This window comes from Cynocephalus volans, chromosome 4 (genome assembly GCF_027409185.1).
Source record: "Cynocephalus volans isolate mCynVol1 chromosome 4, mCynVol1.pri, whole genome shotgun sequence".
Taxonomy (NCBI): Eukaryota; Metazoa; Chordata; class Mammalia; order Dermoptera; family Cynocephalidae; genus Cynocephalus; species Cynocephalus volans.
This window is the reverse complement of record NC_084463.1, coordinates 28,379,794-28,402,638: the sequence shown is the minus strand read 5'-3', so window position 1 is coordinate 28,402,638 and position 22,845 is coordinate 28,379,794.

Here is a 22,845-nt window from a genome sequence, read left to right as displayed (position 1 = left end):
TTCTAAGAGCCAGGCACACGATCTCATTTTATCTTCATAAACATCGTTTTGGCAGTGTCGGTACTCTTGCTGTTTTTCAGTCTTTAAGGGAAGTTTAGGTCTGAAGGTAAGACTGGATTCCCAGAGGCTGTGCCAAGAGCAAGGAGCAGTGCTGGAGAGGGGCCTGGAGGGGGTGGGCTTGGACCGCCAGCATCAAGGGAGGACCAAAGTGCAGGAGCAGCGAGGGCGCCTGGACCAGGTGGATCATATACCTCTGGGGCCACACCTGAGAGTGACCCTAGATTACGAGGCCGTTGTTCCTAGCATCGCATTTGCTTTCCCTCTCAGAGAATGTGGTCTCTCAGTGAAATGGCACGCTGGACCACCTCACAGTTCCTGCTATGCCATGAGCAGCCTGTGCAGTTTTGCACGGAGCTGCACCCGTGCTTCATTCCTCATCTGAGACCCGAGGAGGTGAGAGAGGTGATGCTGAGGGTCTGTCCTGTCAACCGTCTGTGGCTCACTTCATCAGGCCAATGGGAAGAAGCTTATCTGCTCAGATGCTAGAGCCCCAGCCCTGGTGCCACTGTCAATCTGTTGTCAGGTTACTGGAATCGCATACCTCATTTGGGGGGCGGGTTGTCAGTCCAGAAAACGCTACTTTTGCAAAGCAAGCCTATTTAACAGTCACCAGTGACTCAGACATTTTCACTCCAAAAGTTAAAAAAGGAACGCACATGGTGCTTGGTTTTTCATAGACTGTCATCCACTTGCCTTTAACCTACCCGGCCACCGTCTCTACTGGCCCGGTCTAGGAGGATTTAACCCTCCCCCACACACAGTCTCACACACACACACTCACACACACGTGCAGTTTCTTATCTACGATGCATCTACTGAACGAGGTGATTAACTCCTTGACCTTATGAAGCTCCAGTGTAACCTCAGAGAATAGATAGTATCTTGTTATCTTGTAATGAGTTTTATGGCTTATTTCAGTACATTTCAGCCAATGTTTCTCTAGTGATTAAGGCAATTATCAGCCCATGCATTTCAGGATTATGAGTGATGGAGCTCTCTCCAGGTACTGAAGGGAGCTTGGGAATGCTCAGAGCATTCTTATCCCATTCAATACTTATTCCCACTCTCTCTCCCCAACATGCATAAACAGACACCACATTCGGTTCCTGGAAGCCCCACATGCCCCTTCTACCCTGTTCTTGAATATGGTTATCAAAGGAATGACTGTTAGATTTGATTGATTTAAGTAAATCCCCTACTTACATTAACTGGTGCCATGCACAGTGTCATAATTACTATCACCCTTAATTAGGATTTAAGGAAACGAACTTTGCATCTTCTGCTCCAATGTTAGCACGTGGGCGGCAGTGCTTCTCCGAACACGTGTGGTTGTTAGCACAGCCGCCTTTCACTATGCACCTGGCACGCGGGCTCAACGACGCAGGGCACAGCGTCAGGCGATGTCAGGGGCCCACTTTCTTCTCTGGCTTATGCTTTGCTATTTGTCAGTCCTTTTACTTTACACTTGAAATCATGTGGTGCAGCATGATTTTTATTCATCTCTGTCTTCTTTCTGGATGTGCCACAAAAATTATGAATATTCCAAGAATATTCATAAAATTATGAATTTTCAAGAGAAATGTGCAATATGTGGTAGGGTCTATATCCTCACACCATTTAATAAGTATAATATGGGGATAAGAGTGAGAGGAGGATTTACATTCCATCATCCACACTTTTACCCCCTGTCTTTTCATAGTATGAATAATTAAGGTATTACAAAGAGGTGAGGTTGGTAAGAATGTATAAAAGGAACTAGGTACTTAGCTTAGTATACAATGTATGCCTAAGGGAAATTACCTAAAATAAGTATTAAAACCATCATTTCTAGTGTTTTTTTTAAACTTATTTATTTCCTTATTTATAAGGTACACATAGGTTAACTTTTTCTCCCAGCTTTGGTCCCTAAAAGAGCTTGAGACAATAATATGTTGACCCAGCATGGTGTAGTGAAAAAACAGATACGATCTATATCCCGGTTTTATCATTTACAAATGATATGATTCTGCAAAAAAACATTTGTCTGCTAAGACTTAATTTTCTCATTTATTAAATGGTCATGATTTATAGGATTCAGGAATTTGGCAAGAGCCAAATGAGATCAAATATGAGAAATACCCAGCAGACTGCAGGCTCGCCACATGTGGGGTTGCTCACCCTCAAGGTGTTTTCGGTAGCTCACTCCTCCTTGTGCTGGAAGCCACGGGGCTGCCTAAAAGACCTCTTCACGATAATCTTTCACATTGTGGGCCACAGGCAGTGTGGTGGTTGCCCTTTGCAATGCCATTCTCAAAGGTTAGCTATAGTCTGTGCCAGCCCCAGCACACTTTAATAACCTCTTGATGTCTGTCTGTGCACTTACGAAAATCCTGAATGGTGAGACTCAAGAAATTCAAGCTCTGAATTTCTTTCTTTGCTCAGGGCTCATATTTTCCCTGGATCAAACGCTTCTGAGACTCAAGGACTTGCCTTGCTATTCTGGACCCCTCTCCATGATCCACTTGACCTTTAGTTAAGGAAGGTTGGTGGGGGATTTAATCCCACTGATAAAATGTGTGGGATTTAAGATGAGTTAACCCAGAGTCATCAGGTGGTCCTTGTAGTATCTAAACGCCAAACTTTTCATGCATAGCCTAAGTCTTGGGAGCCCCATAAGGCAGTGTATCTGTTCTGCACCTCTGGCCCCATGTAATTCTGGAATTAGGGCTTTATACATCCCTTAGCGAGTGCATTACAGTGTGAACGTGGCCCACTTTCCTGTGAAACAGTGAGCACGTCCTTGTATTTCTTCTATAATATAAAAATCAATACTGAAAAGCAGGAAATACGCCTTCCTGGGAATAGTAGGTTAAAATTGAAACAAAACTCTAAATGTTGAAAAAGACAAGATTGAAACCCCCTCTAGAGTCTATTTCATTTCAATTTTTCACTCTACATTTCTGTTTGGAGGTGTCAAGAACTGTATGAAGGTTATCGTATCTCCTTAGAAATCCCTGGCCAAATTGCAGGATTTGGCAAAGAGATTCCAAGTGTGAGACACTACACAAAGGATTTTAGTACTATTTATGCTAAAATGTACTCTAAAATGGTAAAGTACAATAAAAAAATCTGGAACCTCATCTAAAATCTGCATGTATATACCACACACTGAATATTCTGGAGAAATAATTGACTTGCAGCAATGGAGGTTCTGGGCATTTTCTTTTCAAGTTGCTATTCGTAGAAGAGAAAGAAAATGGGTTAAGGTATGGGGGAGAAAGTTGGACTTTTAGAGATTTTTCTATGTGAAATTTAGAAGAAAGGTGTACGCGTCAAAAATAGAAGCAGAAAAAAGGGTCAGATATTAAATATTTCGGCTAGTGGGCTCTACAGTCTCTGCCTAAGCTATTCAACCCTGCTGTTGCAGGATGGTAGCAGTGGTAGACCATGTAGAAGAATGAGCGTGGTTACGTTCCTGTAAAACTAAATTTTTAAACACAGGCAACAGGCCAGATTTGTCCCACCGGACGTAGTTTGCTGAGCCCTGTCTTAGGTGGTTAATTGTGTATTTGCCCTTGATGGCTGCCTGTAAAATAGACTTACCCTCTTATCAGTTTCTGTGTGCTGACAATGCACCTGTACTTTCTAAACTGCTTACACACGTGCTTCTGTACATACATATCTATAACTAAGACTGGTCTTGGGTTTCAGAATTAAGGTTCATAGTTAGGATCTAAGCCTTGCTTTGCACCTCTCTTTGCAGAGGCTAAGCATCGTGGACATTTTGATACAGAATCATGTTGAGGTCATGATCCAATCCCTACCATTAGCTGTTCATTCATTCTCTGTGCTCCAGACAACCCAGTGTCTACAGACCTATACAAGATTATATATATACAATCTCCAAGTGCACCTGCACATTTAGCTATGTAGAACTAAATGTGTAAGAGCTGGAAGAATACCCAAGCACATAATCGGATGGAGGCTTCATGGAACAGGAAAATTTTAAAACTGGGTGTCTGTAAAAAGAGCATGACCTGGCTTGAGGAGAAAGAAAAGATTTCACACAGTTTGGTTGGATACACAGAAGTTCTTTCCCTATTTAGCACGTAGGTCTGAAAATGAGGGGCATGGTTGAAATGGAACGAATACCCTCTCACTCCTTTCCCCAGAATGTCTGCTGCCTCGGCCTCTCTCCAGCCAGTGGTGACTGACTCCAGAACACTGTGTACTTGTAGAAAGTCTGGGAAGAGCAGACATACTGAGAGGAGACTGGAGGCACCTCTCCAGAGGAGGGTCTTACAGAGGAGAGACATCCCACAGTTCTGCAGCACATAGCCTTGTCATTGGAACTCAACCATGCCACTTTCCTATCACCATGGGGCTGTCATTTAACTTCTCTGTGCCTCAATTTTCCTAACTATAAAATGGCTAATGATGATTGACCTCCTGTGATTATTGTGAAGTTCATTTGCTGTAAATAAAGCACTTTAATAGGACTTGGAGTATAGTCAGGGCTCAATTCGTGGTACCTTTTTATATGGACCCAGAATAAAGAGAGCCCCAAACCTGGACCCAGTGGAGCTTGGCAGAGTACACATCTGACAATGCTGTCTACCTGTCCACTGTAGAAGAAGCATTTGGTAGTTTTTGGAAACAAGTGTAACAAAATGAGATGAATGATGGAGTCCTAGCTCCCACTAGAAAACACGTGGAACATACATGTGCTTATTTCTATCCTAAATTCTTTTTCAGAAAAAAAAACAACATAATTTCCTTTCATATCTAAATTGTCCAAAAGAAAATGTATCTTTCAATCTTCTTAAGACAAATATGTCATATTAATAAAATATTTAGAAGAACAAATTGAAAAATCCTACAATGTAATCCCCTTATAGAAAGTCTGTTCCTAAAAGTTATATACCATTATAAAGAAAGTCCATACATGAAAGTATTTCCCAATCCCTGCTGACATACTGCACAATTATCTTATATGGTATTTGGGACAATAAACTTCTATGGCAACTAATGAATTTGGGCAGGCTGTCAGCAAGAACAGGCTAAGTAGAAACCCCCTTTTGCTGGTACTGTTTGTTGGCCATGAGCCTGGGCCTGAGGAGAACATCTGGCTAATAATGAACTTAAGGCAACAGGAAATTCTCTGGAGCAGCCTCAGGCACAGGCCCTTGGAAGAAGCTCCCCGATATCCCACCACATTCTATTGGAACCAGAAGTTCAGATATGATCCCATATACCACATACTCAGGTATTATCTTATCACATATATTCACAGATTCCACATGGCTAGGTAAATGGTTAGGTTAGATTTAATGTCATTAACAGCATTCATCCCTTGGGTCTTCCATGCCCGTGATGAGTACACACACGCACCCCAGGTAAACTGTGTGCTGGAACAGTCACCAGGCCTCCCGTGGCGCACTGGGAGAGGGCAGGCACACAGAAAGTGTCATATCAGCAGGAGTCTCCTGCTGATAGAGTCATCCCTTAATTCACTCTGAGCTGTACCATTTAATTACCTTGATCCATGCTTTGTTTTGCTAAAATGAATCACAGATTGAGTATTACTTGCTGAAAATAACGACAGAGGCTTGAAGGGTTCTGTAATGGGAGTTGAAATATGATCTCTCTTTTTTCCTCAACCATCTTCTCATCCCCCTCTTCCCGAATTCCTTTCCAGTCTTTTTTGTTTCTTTTAAGTGTAAAATGTAAAATATTAATTCTGAGCAGGAGTAAAATTAAGCCCTCTGGAAATGACTCTGGGAAACCGAGCCATAGCCTGACTTAATTAAGAAGCGATTATGCTGAAGAGCCTATATTAAGGCTTCACGTTTCTGGTACAGATAGAATTGCTCTTAGAGAAGTCAAGTCAGGCAACAGAGGGAGACTGAGGGAGAAGACAGCGTGATAATTGGACAGACGAGAAAAAGCAATGTTTGCGGTAGTGATGGAAAAAAAAGCAGCAGAGGAGATTTAAATTGGTTTGGAGATTTTGCAACTCCATCTTTCAGAAAGGTCAAGATGAGCACATGGGTAGACTGTTACTATGTTCTCCAAACTCTGGATGACCCCGGGATGGGCCATGCCCATTTCCTTCCCTTGTCCTCCAGCTCAGGTGTCTGAACAGGCAGCAGAATGAGCTGCATGTATAACAAAACCCCAGGGAACATGGTTAGCCCCCTGCTGCTCCAGGGATGGCAACAAGTAATTAGCCTCACGAATTTATGGGCCCCAGGGATGTGAGCAGATGGGTATTTAAGTTAACAGCAGATCCGATTTGTCCTCCATTAATTCCAGAGTGATACCTGAGTTTATTGGAGTTTTATATTGTTTCATTTGTTATGAAGTCAGTTCTCCCTCTTCTCCAAATTGTTATTCTTTTGACAAGCAGCTATCTGGATTTCTCTCCAGTTTCTAGAAAGGAATACAGACTCAACTGCAAATGGCTCTGACTTTAATGTGCTGGGGACTCCTGGTAGGCTGGTTTCCGCCGGGTATCACCCAGAGCCCTCTTCCCAGGCCTTCCGTTCCTGAGGCTCCATTTGGCACTCATCACTGTCCATTCAGCCTGACCATTTGCTCCAAAGTGGCTGCAGTTGGTGTCAGGAAGTAGCCCTTCTATAAATTACCAGAGTTTGATGGGTATCTTTTTTTTGTTGTTGTTGTTCTCCATTGAAGAGTCATTTTAAGGGTCAGAAGTCTTAAAATCTAGGATATTGGAGTTTTAAGGGAACAGGATGATTACCTATTGAAGTAATTTGCAAGTGCTGTATCACTCATGGCCATCACCAACTCTCATCCCTACTCCACACCCTCCCCAGAAAGGAATTGGCAACCCGTAGCTTTCCCATTAAAGAAGACAGTTGAAGGCACCCAGACAAGTGTCAACCAAGAGATGCAGGTTTTCTCTCCCCTTCTGGGCTTACCAGACCAGAGATTCATGGTGGTCTTGGGGAGGCTTCACAGAGAAAGAGCTCCACTCCCACCACCTCACCCTTCTTGCAAGCAGAGAAGCTCCCCTTCACTCTGATCTATTTAAAAAGTGTTCCGCTGTGAAATAGCACTTGAAAACCACCAATATTGTCTAACCGTCCTCTTTTTATTAAAAAAAAAAAAAAATCTAAGGCTCAGTAAGGCTAGTGTCTTGTTCAAGATTACAATGTTAGAATATCACCTAAAACTCTGACTTTCCATCACATGTCATGCCTGTCAATTCACAGACCCCTCAGTCCAGTGAATTAGAAAAACATCCTCATGGTTGTCAGCAGCACATTGACTAGGTAGAGAATGCAAGTCTGACTAGAAAAGTTAGTACGTCCTGTCAGGGTGGATATCATTAATTGTCCTAAAGTGGCAAATAAGCACAGGGACTGCTCCTAAAAACACACATTTTCTTGCGTAGACTAGTTTCAGTTCTCTTGAGCAGCACCGTTCCTGCAATTCACTTTGTATTGGAACCGACAGCAAACCCGCAGTGCCCACTGTTGTGCCTGGAAAACACGAGTAACTTGCTTAATACCATAGCCCAGCAGGTGAGGAGCAGGCAGACACCAGCAGCCCTTGGCTCCATGTGTCAGGTACAGTTGTTCTCAACCTGGCTCTGCATCAGAGTCACAAAGGAAGATTTTAAACACTCCTGATGTTTAGGCCCCTGCTGGGGACTCTGATTTAGAGTTTTGGAGTGGGTGGGGCAAGGACATCTACAGGTTTTTGAAAACCTCCACAGGTAATGAGTCACAGCACTTAACTGAAGTTACCTGTGGAGTGAGACATCATGCAAGCCTAGCCTCTGCACTCACGGTCTCACATTTCACCACCAAGAGCAACTAGAGATGTTTTCCAAAGCAGTGGGTGTAGAGTTAGCCTCATTAACAAGACAAAAAATGGCCAATTAGGTCAATGTCATGGTTCAGGCAACACCAAAATATGGCTGCCCGGGGCCTGCAGGGGAGCCTGCCTGGGAAGGAAAATTTCCTCGCTGAGCATCCCCTTCAAAAGGTAAGAAGGAGCCAGATGCTGTGCCGTTCTTTGTTAGTAATCTGTTTCGAGACAAATGGATCTAAACCTCTCTTTAACCCATTTTTGCTTTTGGTCTTTGTCTGACTGTCACCATAACAAGCTGCACGTGTTTATCTTTCCAGCGTCAGCAGGTCCTGCTCTCTTCTATGTGGCCTCATACTTTTCTCAGGCTTAAGGAAGCTCTTTGAAGATTATTTTCTTTCCAGCTGCAAGGAGGTTACAGCACCATCAGGAGATCACAGAAGAAAGAAAACAAAAAGAATTAGAGCCGCTCTGCCCCCATCGTTCCTGAGGAATGACAGTCCCCGTCTTTCCCTGGCTCAATAGAACCAGAAGGGGAATTGGGCCACCTGCCTTTTGAAGGGTTGCCAGCCTCTCCCACGAGAGTGCCAGACAGGTCTTTGCACAGTGGGGCAGGGGCAAAGTTTGTGCTACAGAAAGAGACTCTTCCACTTCTTGGTTTTACAGAAAAACAGTTAGGTCTTATAGTTTCCAGCTCTGCTAGGACTACATACCTGACCTACCAGGTAGGATGTCTGTGGTGTGATATAAAAGATAGCACATGCCATTTTTTTTAGACTTTTAAGATTCCATTATTGAAAGCTGCATTTCCATTTCAACTATGAAATCTTTATCTGATATACAGCATTTTTCTTTGGAAAATCAATGCTACCAACAATGAGAAAAAGGTCCAGTCAGTAACTTCTTAGAAAATCCCCAAATCGGGGGGGTGGGGGGGGGCGGGGGGGGAAATAGCAGTATCACTTTCCATTCCAAATGGTAAGTCTGCACTTATTTCTATGCTAACAAACATCTTAACGTTCTAGAATAGTTCTATGACTACCACCTTCTTACATTCATTAGAGAGGCAATATGAGATAGCAGTACCAGTGTGGGCTTATCTAGCCTGACATTAGATCTCAGCTTTGCTACTCATCAGCTGCGTGACATCGGGCAAGTTACTCACCCTCTCTGTGTCTCAGTATTCTCATCTGTCAAATGACCATAATAATAGTAACTGACCTTTTAAGGTTGCTGTGAGGACTGAATGAATTAATTCATGAGAAGTTTTTCAGAAGAGTGCCTATAAGCACTCTCTAAGTCTAAGCTATTATTGTTGTTTTTATTATTATTATTCTAAACTTTAACATTTAAAAATGTTTTCGTATGTCATACAGGGAGAATTATACTGTTTCTATTTTAGTAATGATAAAACTGAGACCAAAGAGGTTGTTCAAGGTCTTCCTGCCATTTAGTGGCAAAGCCTGGGACTATGGTCTAGCTTTCCAGAATGCTGTCCTTATCAATGTCGTCAACCCTTACAAAAGAGGGTAGGGACATGGTGTCATAACAGGTATGACTTGAAGCCAGCTCACCCCATGAGAGCCAGAGCAATTCCAGAACAATGCCTTCTTTATCTGATTTGCCTCATTAGGCATATTTCTAAGCCTGCTTTTGAATAAAGTATTCCTAAATTTTTAAAACAAATTAAACAGTCTGTAGGCTGTCCTGTCTGTCTTATATGAAGATAAGGCTCCTAACCTTATCAATAGGACATAATTTCCCTGTGATTGGTAACTAACCCAAACTGATATATCTATGCTCTCCCTCCCAGAAAAGGTTATGCTGCATGAGGACCAGGATTTGTCACATTCCAAGGAGCTCCTAAAATAAGTGTAGTCACGCTATTGAGGCTTGTGTTGGGGCTGGTGCAACGGTTGAAATATAGCTATTGAGGGCATGGGACCACTGAGGGTGATTTCGCTTTGTTGCTTATCAGTCCAGAGAAGCTGAACTATAGGAAGAAACCAGAATCAGCGTCTTGGAAGCAAATGGAAAATTCTACTATTGTTAAGAGAATATTTGTTCCAAGTACTTTAATTTTTATCTAATTCCTCCAGCATCTCTGCAAAACACCTCTCTTGGGCACCACCAGGTTGCTGAGCTAACTTGGCTTTCAATAGATAACATTTCATGTAAAATATCTATTGAAGGACAGTGTGTTTTTATTCTCTTGGCTTGGTACAAGAAAGGTGCCAAGAAAAAAGGAGATAAGAAAGAAGGTAGGTGGTGGAGGTGAGCAGAGAATGGGATGAGGGGCAGGTAAGACCATCCTCAGCAATAGTAAGAGGGAGTCAGGTGTGTTGCAACTCCACAGCCTTGGTGTGGGCTTCGCTACCCAGCAGGAGGGACAGGATTAGTAGGCAAAGCAGGTGGCCTGATGAAAAAAGGGATGACCCAAAGAGCATGGCTAGAGAGTGGGCCAATTGGAAAGGGCCTGGGAACACAGGTAGGGACAGTGAACCCAGTTTGGGAGCCAGGGAAAGGGACGTGACATAGTTGTGGCAGAGGGCCCTGAAAGCACACACACTGTACACACACATTTCTCCGAGACCTTGAAGATGGCTTTTCCAGCAGCTGGAATGTGTCTCTTCCCGTTATTTGGCTTTTATTTTCTTCCATGGAAAGTGACTGTGGGCTTCCGTGGAGAAGACAAGTTCAGGGGCAGCCTCCCTAGCACTCAGAGACAGAAGTCCTGGCCGTGCCATGCAGACCTCACTGGGCTGGTGTGTGGAAGGGAAGTGAGCACGGCATTGTCAGAGCTGACCAGGAGATGGGAGGATGCTGTGCACGTCCACAGTGGCATCTGTTGACTTAGACAAGGAAGCAGAGGTTTCCCTCAGAAGCCGAGAGGGAAGCAGGGGACTTCCTTTGGAAGTGAGAGGAGCCAGCCTTGAGGGCAGTCTGGGTTCTTGCCCAACCTCAGAGATGACTATCTAGCTGCTCCTGAGCAGAAGTCACCATGCAAATAGCAATATCAAAGTCCAACTCTGCCTGAAACTAGGCCACAACTATGGCAGAGAGGTTAAGGAGACGACTAACTTGGGTTAGAGCCTGCCATGAACACTATCTCGTTAAAGCCTCTTCATTACACTGCAAGGTGCTATAATCTCCATTCTACACATGGGCATATGGCCTCACAGACGAAGTACAGTAACTTGCTCAGGATCCCACAGCCTGCTCAGGGAGAGTGGGAGAGAGTCCAGATGTGTTTGATTCTGAAGCCATTCTCTTTCCACCTTCCCTGGAGCAGTGCAGAAGTAGTGTGGCCAAGCTGTGGTAGCTGCTACGACAAGTACTGTACACATGGAAAAATCACTTAATATGTGACTCGCACTCTGCATTACCACCGTCCAACAAAATAGTTATAGTTATTATTTCAGTTTTACAGATGGAAAGAATGAGGCTTAGTGAGGTTCACATCTGGGCCAGGACTGGAACTCTATAGTCTTTCTGCATCCAGGACTGGCATGTTCAACTTTTTCTCTTTTGTGGGGCTAGGTGTCTCCTGAGTTTCTTGCTCAATTTTTGCCCATGGGTGTGCACAGTTGGGGCAGGATTAGGGGTTTTTATATTGAAGCAAGAACATGTATATATTAATGATACCTAAATGAATATGTAACATGTATACATGCACATATCCATATATAATTTCTATAATGTGCTAAATGCCAACTATGTAGACAGTACTACTCATACAAATATATTATTTGTAATATTTACAGCAATAATACAAAGCAGGGACAATTAGATTATATTATTAAACCCATTTTACAGAGATAGAAACTGAAGCTCAGAAAAAAAAAAAAAAATTCCAAGTAACAAAGTTAGTTAAGACTAGAGCAAGGATTCAAACTTAAGGCTGTTTGATTAAAAAACACACTTTTTTTTTTTCCTGCTAGGTTGTCTTGTGTAAAATGATCCGAAAGTTACCTCAAAGAGAAATGATAAGATGTCTCCAACATAAAGACTTGGGAAACACATTACAAAATAAGTCTACAAGTGTTTAATTTTGACATTTTTGGCCAGTGCATTAAAATCACACAAAAGCTAGTTTAGGCTTAGAAGAGAGCTTTATTTGCATTACTGCATTATGCAGAGGAAGAGTCTCCTTGAGAAATCATTTTTTTTTTTTTTCAGGGGGACTGAAGTTTCCTCTGAGCAGCTCTTTCAAGAGGAGTTATTAGAATTTATTTTCAATTATACACCAGAATAAGCCGTCTGCAGTATAGTTAACTTTCAATTTCAGCCAATTTTGGACGCATTCAATCATAGATGCCTCAGTGATTAAGAATCTATGTTGCAAAACAATTCCCACTTTGCAACAATGCAATCAAACAGATCTACAACTCATAACATATTATCCAATGCTTTTTCAGCTCACTGGTGAAGTGAAATAGAATTTACCAACCATCCCCATTTACCCAGTGTGCTCCAAGCTCATTTGCAAACAGATCTGCAACTCAAAACAGCTCTCAAGGGGGTTCTGGTTCAACATAGCCTTGAAGAGCTAGTGTTGAACTGCTCTGGATATTCATGACTTTGGGCTGTCTCATTTTCTGCCTCTGCCCTAACGTGCATTGGCTGAGCACAACATACCACAAGAAACAGAACCCCTCCCTGTGTGATTCTGAAATCACTCTCCATGACAGGAGTTCTGATTCATTAGGAAGACCAAAACAGGTTTTATGTCCAGCTGTTTGCTCTTCTAAATAGAACGGCTCTGTGTGTGTGTGTGTGTGTGTGTGTGTGTGTGTGTGTGTGTGTGTGTGTGAGAGAGAGAGAGAGAGAGAAAGAGAGAGAGAGAGAGAGAACGAACCCCAGCTGAAGCTCTGAGAAGTATATGCAGCAAATTTAAGCCCTTTCTTTAGAGGTTGGAAGACAGGACAATTTTAATAACTTTACAGAAAACGCTAAGTTTCAGAGATTGAATGAAGCTGCAACAATTACTTTTGTAAGGCCTCACTTTCAAATCAATGCACCAGACACGAAGTTCCATTTGGGATCAATGGGACAGGAGAGATTGGTAAAATGGGTGAAAAGAAAAGGGGATAACTTCTCAAAGAGGTTTGGCTTTCTGCTGACTGAAGTGAAGTCTTTAATGTTCCAAAACGAAATGGAGAAATACAACGAAGTTCAGACTAGCCCTTTGGGCATCAGCATTTAACAAAAAAATGAGAGGATAAATCAGGACCCAATTATTAAGAAATGCTTCAAGCAGACTCAGTTCATCTCTTCCCCATTCTGGGCCCACAGGCTGTGGCCAAGTGGATTAAGATGGCACACACCCACATCTTCGAAGAGCTTGTGGATGCAGTGGGAGAACATCAGAATAAGTGGATGCTCTGAACAAGGCTGCCCAAGCATGACCGAGATGAAAGGAAGCATCATGCAGCTCTACAAACATATCACAGGAAAAAGGAGAAAGAACAAATTAAAAAGAGAAAAAGAAAAGTTTGTTTGCAAAGGTCAAATGAAGAGCCTTGCTTGGAAGAAAACCTAACTTGAAATGCATAGGAACATTCTCCATGAGTGCTTTGTCTTGTATTGTGTGACAAAAAGCACAGATATGATATAAAACAAGTCTTAAAGGAAAGGTCGTGCAACAGACTTAGATGAAGAAGTGAGACTATGGATCCAAGGTCCAAAGTGAGGGTCATTTCAGGACTAATACATTGGGAACCAGTATTAAAAGAAGGGACATAGTGGTCAACTCAACTTCTGGCATAAAGGATAGACTTGATATATTCTATTGAATGCTGGAGAAAAATTAGGGAGAAGATAATAAATATGGAGGAAATCCAACATAAGAAAAAATGCTATCCCTGAAGCAAAGAACCAAATAAATGCACTTGCAGATCAAGAGCAGTCCATATTCCCTGAACAGCTGCTCCACAATGACTGGTGCTGAAATGCTTACCAAGCAATACATCACTGAGGACAAAGTGAGAATTCTGCGGCACATAAGGAAAAAAATAAAGGGAAGTCACCAGGAAAAAATAAAGGAAATGGAAGCTAATCTCAGACATCTCCAAGATAACATTCAGTCTCAGATGATGTGAAGCAGTGTATACCAGAATTTGAGAGAAATAAAATGTAACCCCAAAATATCATGGCAGCCATGTGACCTTGAAGGCCCTGAGCAGTCATTCTCAACCATGTAAGAATGCATGAGCCAATCAAGAGAGAAGGGAAAAAAGGCAAAAGACTCCTTTGATTGTAAAATTTTAATGCATAAAAATTTAAAATTAGGACCAAACAATTATGGAAATTGTGGTACTGAAAGTGAATTGGCAATGGAAAAATAATGACATAATTAATGGGAACGTGGGAGGAAGTGTTGCAGTGCTTATTTCCACGTATCTCTTGTTGTGAGTCAGTTGCTACTGTCTATATTGAAAACATGTACTTTTAAAAAAATAGTCCAATCTTTCAATGACTTTAATCTCTTTTATTAACATTAATTTAGAAAACAATATACATTGTGACTTAAAAATCTATGTTGGCTTGGGTAATTTCTAGCAATAATATGAACAGGGAACAGAATCTGAGATTGGGAAGGTAGGTTTTTTGAAAATCTTGTCAGTTCAGAAGCTTTCAGTAATTTGGGTGGTTTTCTTTGTGACACACACACACACACACACACACACACACACACACACACACACAAAGTGCTTTTCATAAATTGTCCCATAAACTTTTCACAACACTCCACCCTAGGTATTATTGTCATAGAACAGGTGCAAATCTGAAAGTCAGGGAGGTTAAGCAAATTGTAAGCAGGGGCCAGAACCCAACTGAATTCCATCTATTTCCAAATCCATGCCTGAGTGCCTAACCACTATGTTGTACTTCCTCAATTCTTTGATTTCACTCTGATCAACAGAACAGTTTCCCAGAAGGTAATGAAAAATGGGCTGGCCATTGTGGGGTATATAAAACAATAAAAATTGAGGAAAACTTGGTTTCTGAAAGCAAGATTTTACTTATATATTTTTTTCATCTAAACTGATTCCCTTGCTCTGAATAATATCACAAAGATACCACTAAAAATTAGGTTTTTCATAGGAAAAAAAATCTAAATCCCTAAAAACCCTAGTTAAAATTCTGTGTAATGTGCCAGAGATAACGAGAGAAAAATATTCAATAAAAGGCTCAAGCAGCAATACAGATAACTAATTAACCTCTGAGAGATCCCAGTGCAGATGGTGATTACTGTGATCTGGCCCGAGAGGGATGCAGCAGACAGGAAACCCACGTTTCTAGGGAGCCTACTGGATCTTGATTGGACCATATATTGAGTGTCCTCGACTTTTGACTTATTGTCTGCCTGTGGGTCAGAGTTCCATTACTGGACTGCATGATCTATGCTGAGGAATGAGGAAATAATTTGTGGAACTGATGGTCAATATTGGTAAACTCTTATCACACAAAGATTCTTATTCAATTCAAGCAGAATGTGGAAAAGGGAACCACCGAGAACACTAAAGAGTCAGACAAACTTGAAAATTTACCTAGATTCAATCTAAAAGGGCTTACTCAAATCTTGGAAGCTAAGAGTAGTCACAAGAGATTAAGTTGGGGCTTGGCAGAGAGAAACAATTACTTCAGAAGCATCTACTCCTGGGAATATCACATTTTTTTGATTGATATTAAATGTGATAGATCTTGTCTGATCCAAAGCAGAGATTGCTAACTTTCTACCCCAATATCCATTCTTACCTTCATAGAATCACCAGTTTTTAGTGGAGTTTGTGGGCCAACCTCCTTTGCAGTTAGATGCAGCCATATGATTAAGATCTATCCAAAGGTGGGTTGTATGGGAACTTCTAAGAATTTTCCTAAGACATAGTTGGTTCATGCTCTTTGACCTCCTCACTTGGTACTGCTTGGAAGGAGAGCCATGTGATGGCTGAAGCTCCAGCTGAGACCATGAGACCAAGTGTCACACTGTAGATGGTACAGAGGAGCACTGGTCCTGATGACTACAGAGCCACCACACCAGACCTGGACTCCCTCTCTTAAGGATTTTGTGTATGAAAAATGGATTTCTATATTATTTAAGCCATTACTTTCCAGGTTTCCATTACTTGCAGATAAACCTTCTCCTAACTGATACAACCTCCTTTAGCAAAATACCCATTGGATCCTTTACTTTTGCACACAGATTGTGGGTATAATGGAAAACAAATGAGGTTTTGTCCTCTGTTTGCTGAACCAACCAAATGTAAATACTCCCCTTTTGGAATTGTGTGCATGTATCCGTGCACCCTCCAGGTTGATTCTTGTAAGTGAGCTGCCTTCCTCCTGGGGCTTCCATCAGTAGAAGCAATTTTAAGCAGGTAAGTGTGAGCGAGAGGCAGCAGAGTGTCCTATTCTCCCAGCCAGCCATTTACTCAATGTATGGCTATCCTGTCTGTACCTTTCCTCACCACGCAGCCCGCTGCCTGTTCACAGATCTCCCTGCTCAGAGAGGAGCTGACCCTCAGGTAAGGATATAAAACTTCCAAGTGTAAGACCATTCTGGAGGCTGGGAAACCATGGAGACTTGGAATGGTGGCAGGTGAGGAGCAACAAGACTTGTCTGGGCTTAGGTTGAATCCCAGCTGCATTCGTCACCACTAGAAATTATTAAACTAAGAGAACCTTGTGTGAAATAACTTAGGCATTCCATACTGTTTCTACAGATTAAAAAGAAATTCTTTAATGTATTTGCAGCCACACAGCTTTACCCTTCATTGAATCTGTTATTAAGTCCCCGGGAAGACCTCTGTCATTTTCATTTAAAAGGATGATAGAAAAATTCCCCAAACCCTCAGTCACAAGCTTCACAAGGGTGTTGTCCAAGACCTCTCTGTTCCCAATCCATGTTCCTGGAAAGAGCTAAAGACAGAGTAAGGCAGACGCTGCCTATTGCTGGTCGCTTCAACTTGGTGCCTGTCCCTGACCCCTGTCCCCCCCCCACATATGCACCAGATGCTCCCCAAAAATGAGTGACGCAACTGCCTCTGTGCAGGACCTGTATCCATCTCCTTTTACTATGTTTGCCTCTGCCCCACATCCCTGGCATTTGGGCAGGTGGTGCATCACTCCAGTGGACACCTGCCTTTGCTCCAAGGGTGTGGCAATTCCTCAGGGTCACCTTTTGATGTTCTTAAAAACTAGACAGTACTTCAGCCACCTTTTAGTTTTATGTCTCCAGCGATAAAGGTTCTTCCCCAGCCTTCGACTCAGGTGTGCCTTGGTCTGGATGGTCCACCAAGACTCCTGGCAGATAATGAGACTCAGATGAAGGCAGTAATCTCCTTGGATGGCAGGATAGTTAGCACTGGGATTGTGGATGAGAGAGACACGGCTACCGTTTGGCTGTCTGACCCCTGGCTGTCAGACATGCCCAAAATAAAACTGATGGGAAGTTAGTTCTGATATGCGAGCACACACACGCACACACACACACACACATGCACACACACTCATAAATGTCTATGTGCTTGGGTGAAGGATCTGGGAATGTTTAAGACATTCTTGGTAACAGCCATGTTTATTAAGCATTATTGCATGCCAAACACTGGACCAAATGCCCAAATAGTTCATGAAGACCACATTAAGTTGGTCTTCATGAACTATTAATTACTTTTATTTTGCACATTTTGCAAATGAAAAAAGCAGATTTAGAGCTGTTAAGCAACTTGCCCAAGTACCCACAGCTTGTGTGTCTGAGCTCCACACAACAGCCCTTCCTGACATGGCCTGAAATGCTGTTGGTGGCCAGAAACAATTTTGGTTCCCAGCACGGTGGCCTCCTGAGTGGAGGGTCACCTGGGGAGAATCTGAATATGTTTGATGCTTTGCTTGTAATTCTCTGCTGATTTCAGTGTGCTGAGTGTGGGAGATTTTCATCTCCTCCCACCCTCCCTCTATGTTTTTTTGGAAGGTGGCTTCTGTCAATTTTCTTAGTAGTTTCATGGGTCCTCCAAACCTTCCAAGTGATCTTAAAGTAGAAGTTTCACAGCCTTGAATAGTCCTCATTTCCTTTGTAGACATGGCTGTTACCATAGCTATTTAAGCTTCAGGGGACTCGGAGCATCGACTATCTGTGGCGGGAATGAGTGATTCCTGCTCTCCCTGGAGGTTATATTCCCTTCGTCAAGCCAGTGGGTTTGTTTCCCCGGGGGGGAATCCCTGTTATGAAAAGGACTTGTGATGACACCTAGAAAAATGAGGCTTGATTTTGACTTGGACAAGTGCACCTCTTTCTCCAACACTCAGAGAGGAGTCATAGCCTAGTAAAGGGGGCCTTTGCCTGGCCATCGGTAGTCAGGAGATAAGGATTCCACTTCATTCTGGCTCCTTCATTCCACTTTCCATCGTCTTGCCTCTCATGCTATAAAACAACATCAACTTCGCCGTCCTCAGATGCTATGCTTTCCTCAAAGAGGTGCTTCAGCAAGCAGGGCAGGGCATATTCTTTTCCCACCCCTATTTCTATCCTTTCCCAACCCCCTCCGCCCCATGCAGCCTGCTTTGTTTCATGCACAAATAGCAATTTCTAACCAAGAAGAAACACCTGGGAGAGTCAGGGCACTTGTGGTACAAGATAATTAGAGATTATTATAATCGAAATTTCAATGCCATATCAAACTGTGTCTTTTAGCATTAATTAATCTCCTATCCCGGCCCCTGAGCCTCTCAACTCGCCTACTGGAGCGACCAGCTTGTCAAACACACCCCAGCTTTGCATCTCATTATCTCATCACCGGGTAAAAGGGAAAGAGAGGAACCCAGAGGCTCCTCAGACATTTGCCCAAGTAATTCAAAAAGTTGTTTCCTTGGTTGGGCGGGAGGGGCAAGCAATTTTGGGAATAAGGGTTGGGCTCTTTCTTTAACTTATTCATTCATTCATTCACTCATTCTCGCTTTCTCAGCAAACTAAGAAGCAGAGGATGACAATTGCCTCCTGAGGAGGACTGGGCTGTGTAGGAAGGCTATTCACAGGTCACAGATAAAGAGTGAGTGTAGATTGTCTGGTGGCCCCCACTCCTTTGCTAACTCTCTGATCCTACCCTGATCATGTGGGTGAGTATAAAGGTCTCCTGCTTCACGTCTGTCTTCTCCCTCTGCCTTCGCCTCTTGGTTTGCAATGGTTTGTCATGGGAAGTCACGAGATCAGCATTGTAAAAGCTCATCGTTTTCTATTGAGGACCTTTTGCCTGCAACTGAGACGCACTACCACCACGTGGATGAGCAGCTAGCTTTCTCACAGTGTGATTCAATGACCGATATGTATTTCACACACTCCCTCACTCATTTCGGTGACAAAATAGAACTCTTTACCAAACCAACCAAGCACTAGCATTTATAATAATCGATAGTTCGTATACAACTGTAGTATTACTAATTATTAGTACTGTAGTCATTACTAATTGCTAAGAAGAAATGTTTGAAAAAGTTTAAGTGCCTTGGTACAATTAGATATCTTTCACATTGCTGTTTAACTGGTATATTCTCCACATGTGTTTGAAGTTTTAAAACTTTTCCTCTTCTATAAATCTTTGATGGAATAATCCCAACATTTGTAAAGTTTCCTGTATGCTTGAAATGAAAGTGTTTTCTTTCACCCTTCATAAAAATAAGAATGTATACTCACCAAAAGGCTTGTACAAAAATGTGCATTGTCACGCTGTGCCACAGATAAAAACTGGAAACTACCCACATGCCCTGCAAGGGTACAGTAGATAAATGATGTGTAGGACAGTCACACAACGGATGCCACACAGCATTGAGAATGGCAACCGCAAATACAGACCACAACACTAAGGAACTCCACAACATGGTGTGCAGAAGAAGCACCTGACCACAGAGGACGTTCCCTACGATCCCGTTGACATAAGGTGAACAGCAGGCTCACTTATCGGAGGAGCTGGTGTCGAGTTGGGGGTGAATTGTGGAAGAGGGCAGTTGTGACTCTAGGAGGGCATCATGATTCTGGTGTGCTGTGTCCTGTGACTTAACCTGTGTGCTGGGTATTTGGTTGTGTTCCATTTGTGACAATTCATTGAGCTAACATTCTGTGCATCTGGCTGTACATACGCTATTCTCTGAGAAATTTTTCAAAAACAAAAAAAAGTATTTGAAGTTTTTTATCCTTTCTCTCTCCCCCCTTTCCTCTCTTTGTCGCTCTGTCTCTGTTTCTCTGTCTTTCTTTCTCTAGGAAATGTCTCCATAGGACTAATTTCTATTAATCCCAAGAAGCGACTGAATTTCCTTCTGTGCATTTGGCCAGCTCTGAATCCTAAAGGCTCCTGTACCTTCTTCTGCCACTTACAGGAATGGAACAAGAAAGACACTGCCTTGCATAGGGGCTCCCTATTGCCCCCAGGGGAGGACCACATTAGGGTGACCAATCACAGCTGCAGCTTGGCCTCTATTGTAGGGACACATTCTTCTCCAAAGAACACGATCACTTAACACACTTGAAATAGACCATGAGTATTTTTCAAAATGAGGTGGTCTCTTCCACATGTTGATTTCCATATAAAAGACAAAACAAGCCCTACAGGGGGTGAGTGTATCAGATTTTGTAACTGTTTCCAGTTCAGTGACAGATAAACCCAATAAAGTGCAGGTTATTATTTACATACCATCTAACTTCTCAGGTTATGGTGATCTCTAAGTACTTTGAATCATCGATAATTTCTTTTTCAAAACTCAATGACTGAAGCCCACCACACTGCATGCTCTGTAGCTGCCTTGTAATGATCACCACCGCCTGGATTCCTGACATGCAGGAGGCACTGAGATGTGTTTAATGAGAGAATGAATGAATATGTACAGCAAACTGAAGCACGAATAGAGGACAGTGTCTTGCCCTCCACACAGGCCACAGCCTCCCCTGTGACTACTGTGATGGGTGCTTCTGACTTTATTATTTTACTGCTCACAAAGCAAAACAGACTTGTGTTAACAAAGCAATCATTTGTTAAGTGCCCATCCTATGCTCAGTAAAGGGCTAAGTGCTATGAAGTGATGCAAAACTATGCGTGTGCATGGTTCCTACCTTCAAAGGCAGGCACTAATGAAATAGCAAATGATCCAAAGACCTCACACATTATACAGGACTTGCAGCAGGGCAGGGCCCTGTATGGGGATAGCCAGGATGCTTCCTGCGACATCCGGGGCTCACCAGGCTGCAGGCATCACGTCAACTGTCTGTTTCTATTACCACATTTAATACTTGGAACTGCTCCAATAGGTGAGTAGCACACGCCCATTTCATAGATGAGGATGCTGAAGTCATGCGCCTCAGATCACAGAGCTGGTCAGTGGTGTTCCAGGTGTGGAGCCCAAAGCTGTGCTGCTGCTGGAAGATGCACTAGGATAGTTGGTCCTCAAAACAGGGTAGGACATGGATGGATGGGATGCCCAGGCTGGACCTGACTATGGTACCTGCCAGGGCATTGCCCTCATGACCTGAGAAGTGGAATCAGAGAGCCACCATCTGCTGCCTCTTCAGATACAAATGTGAGGAAACAGCTTCCTGCAGAGCATGAGATGCCCCCAGAAATGATTGGGGTGAAAAACCTCCCAACATGACCTTATCAGCTCCTTTCACAGAAAGAATGAACAATCTTTAGCTGTCTTTGTCAAAGCAACTGACCGTGTTGGGTAAGACATGACCTGGGGTCTCAAAGTTGGAACGGTCAGGGTGGGTGCTCTATGTCATCCTGCCCAGAGGTGACAGTCATGATGTTTACCCTTGGCTGACAGCAGAGGAGAAGCAGAATACAAAGCAGGATAAGTTAAAAAAACGAAAGCACACCATTATCTCCTCCGCACTTCTAATGTACACATTAGGTACTTAATTGGGCAGTGTGCTTTCTTCTCTGTTCTGTCCAGAGGGGGCCGTGCTGGAGCTCGGGGACTGTGGGCTCAGCTCACTCCAGGCCGGTGTACTGCAGATGCTCACTGTCCGTGTCCCTGTCGCGAGGCCTAATCCATTGCTGATTATTTGTTTATTTAGTTACTGCTGTCTTGCTCCAAGCACGCTGCTATCCAAATGAATTTTCATTTAAATATGCAAGCGGCCAGAGATAGGATTTCAAAATGGAAATTCTTTGGACTCCCTAACATGGTTTGGTATAAAATAGAATTTGGTGTAAAGCATGGCATCTGTCTTGGACCTTAGCCAAGGGCTTTCAGCTATTAAACAACCGAAGGGATCTTGTTTTAATGATACGTGGTATTTGCATATGATTTTACTGGGTGCAAAACCTTCTCATATATATTTCTATTAGTTTCTCAGAACATTCCTGGGAGGTCAGATTGCCATCCACACTAACAATGGAGGAGCTGAGGCCCAGAGAGGGAAAGTGACTTTCTCAAGGTCACAAGCAATCACATGGGAAGAGCAAGAGTCAACCTTCATCTCTCGGTTGCGAGCTTTATACCCACACTTCCAGTTAAGGAAGTCTCTCCACTGCATGGTGCTTTCTTCTTGAAGGAATTTACAAAGTGCAATTCCAGTGCAGCATGGGGCCCCAGCCCTTGAGTGCTGTGGGTGTTCTGAGCAGGTGAGTTTTTTAGATCGTCTGACATAAGTGGTTTCTGCAGAGCCATCCCGCCTTCTTTTTCTTTCTCTTTTTTTATTTTTTATTCTGGAGAATTCCAATTTGAAGGCCAACGTACCAAAAAGAATACCTGGATGGAAGGCAACCAATGTCTTAGTGACAAAGACAAAAGACACGGTTTTCATAGACGGATGCCCATGTCCAGAACTCCCCAGAGAGCCAGTGTGATTTCTTAGCTCAGTAGCTCAAGGCCAGATATATGAATTGCTGGGGTGTGGTGTCCCTGTCCCAGGAGAGGGACATCAGGACACCTCCCTACTGTCTCATCCTGTCTGCAACTGAACATGACAGAAAATAGGGG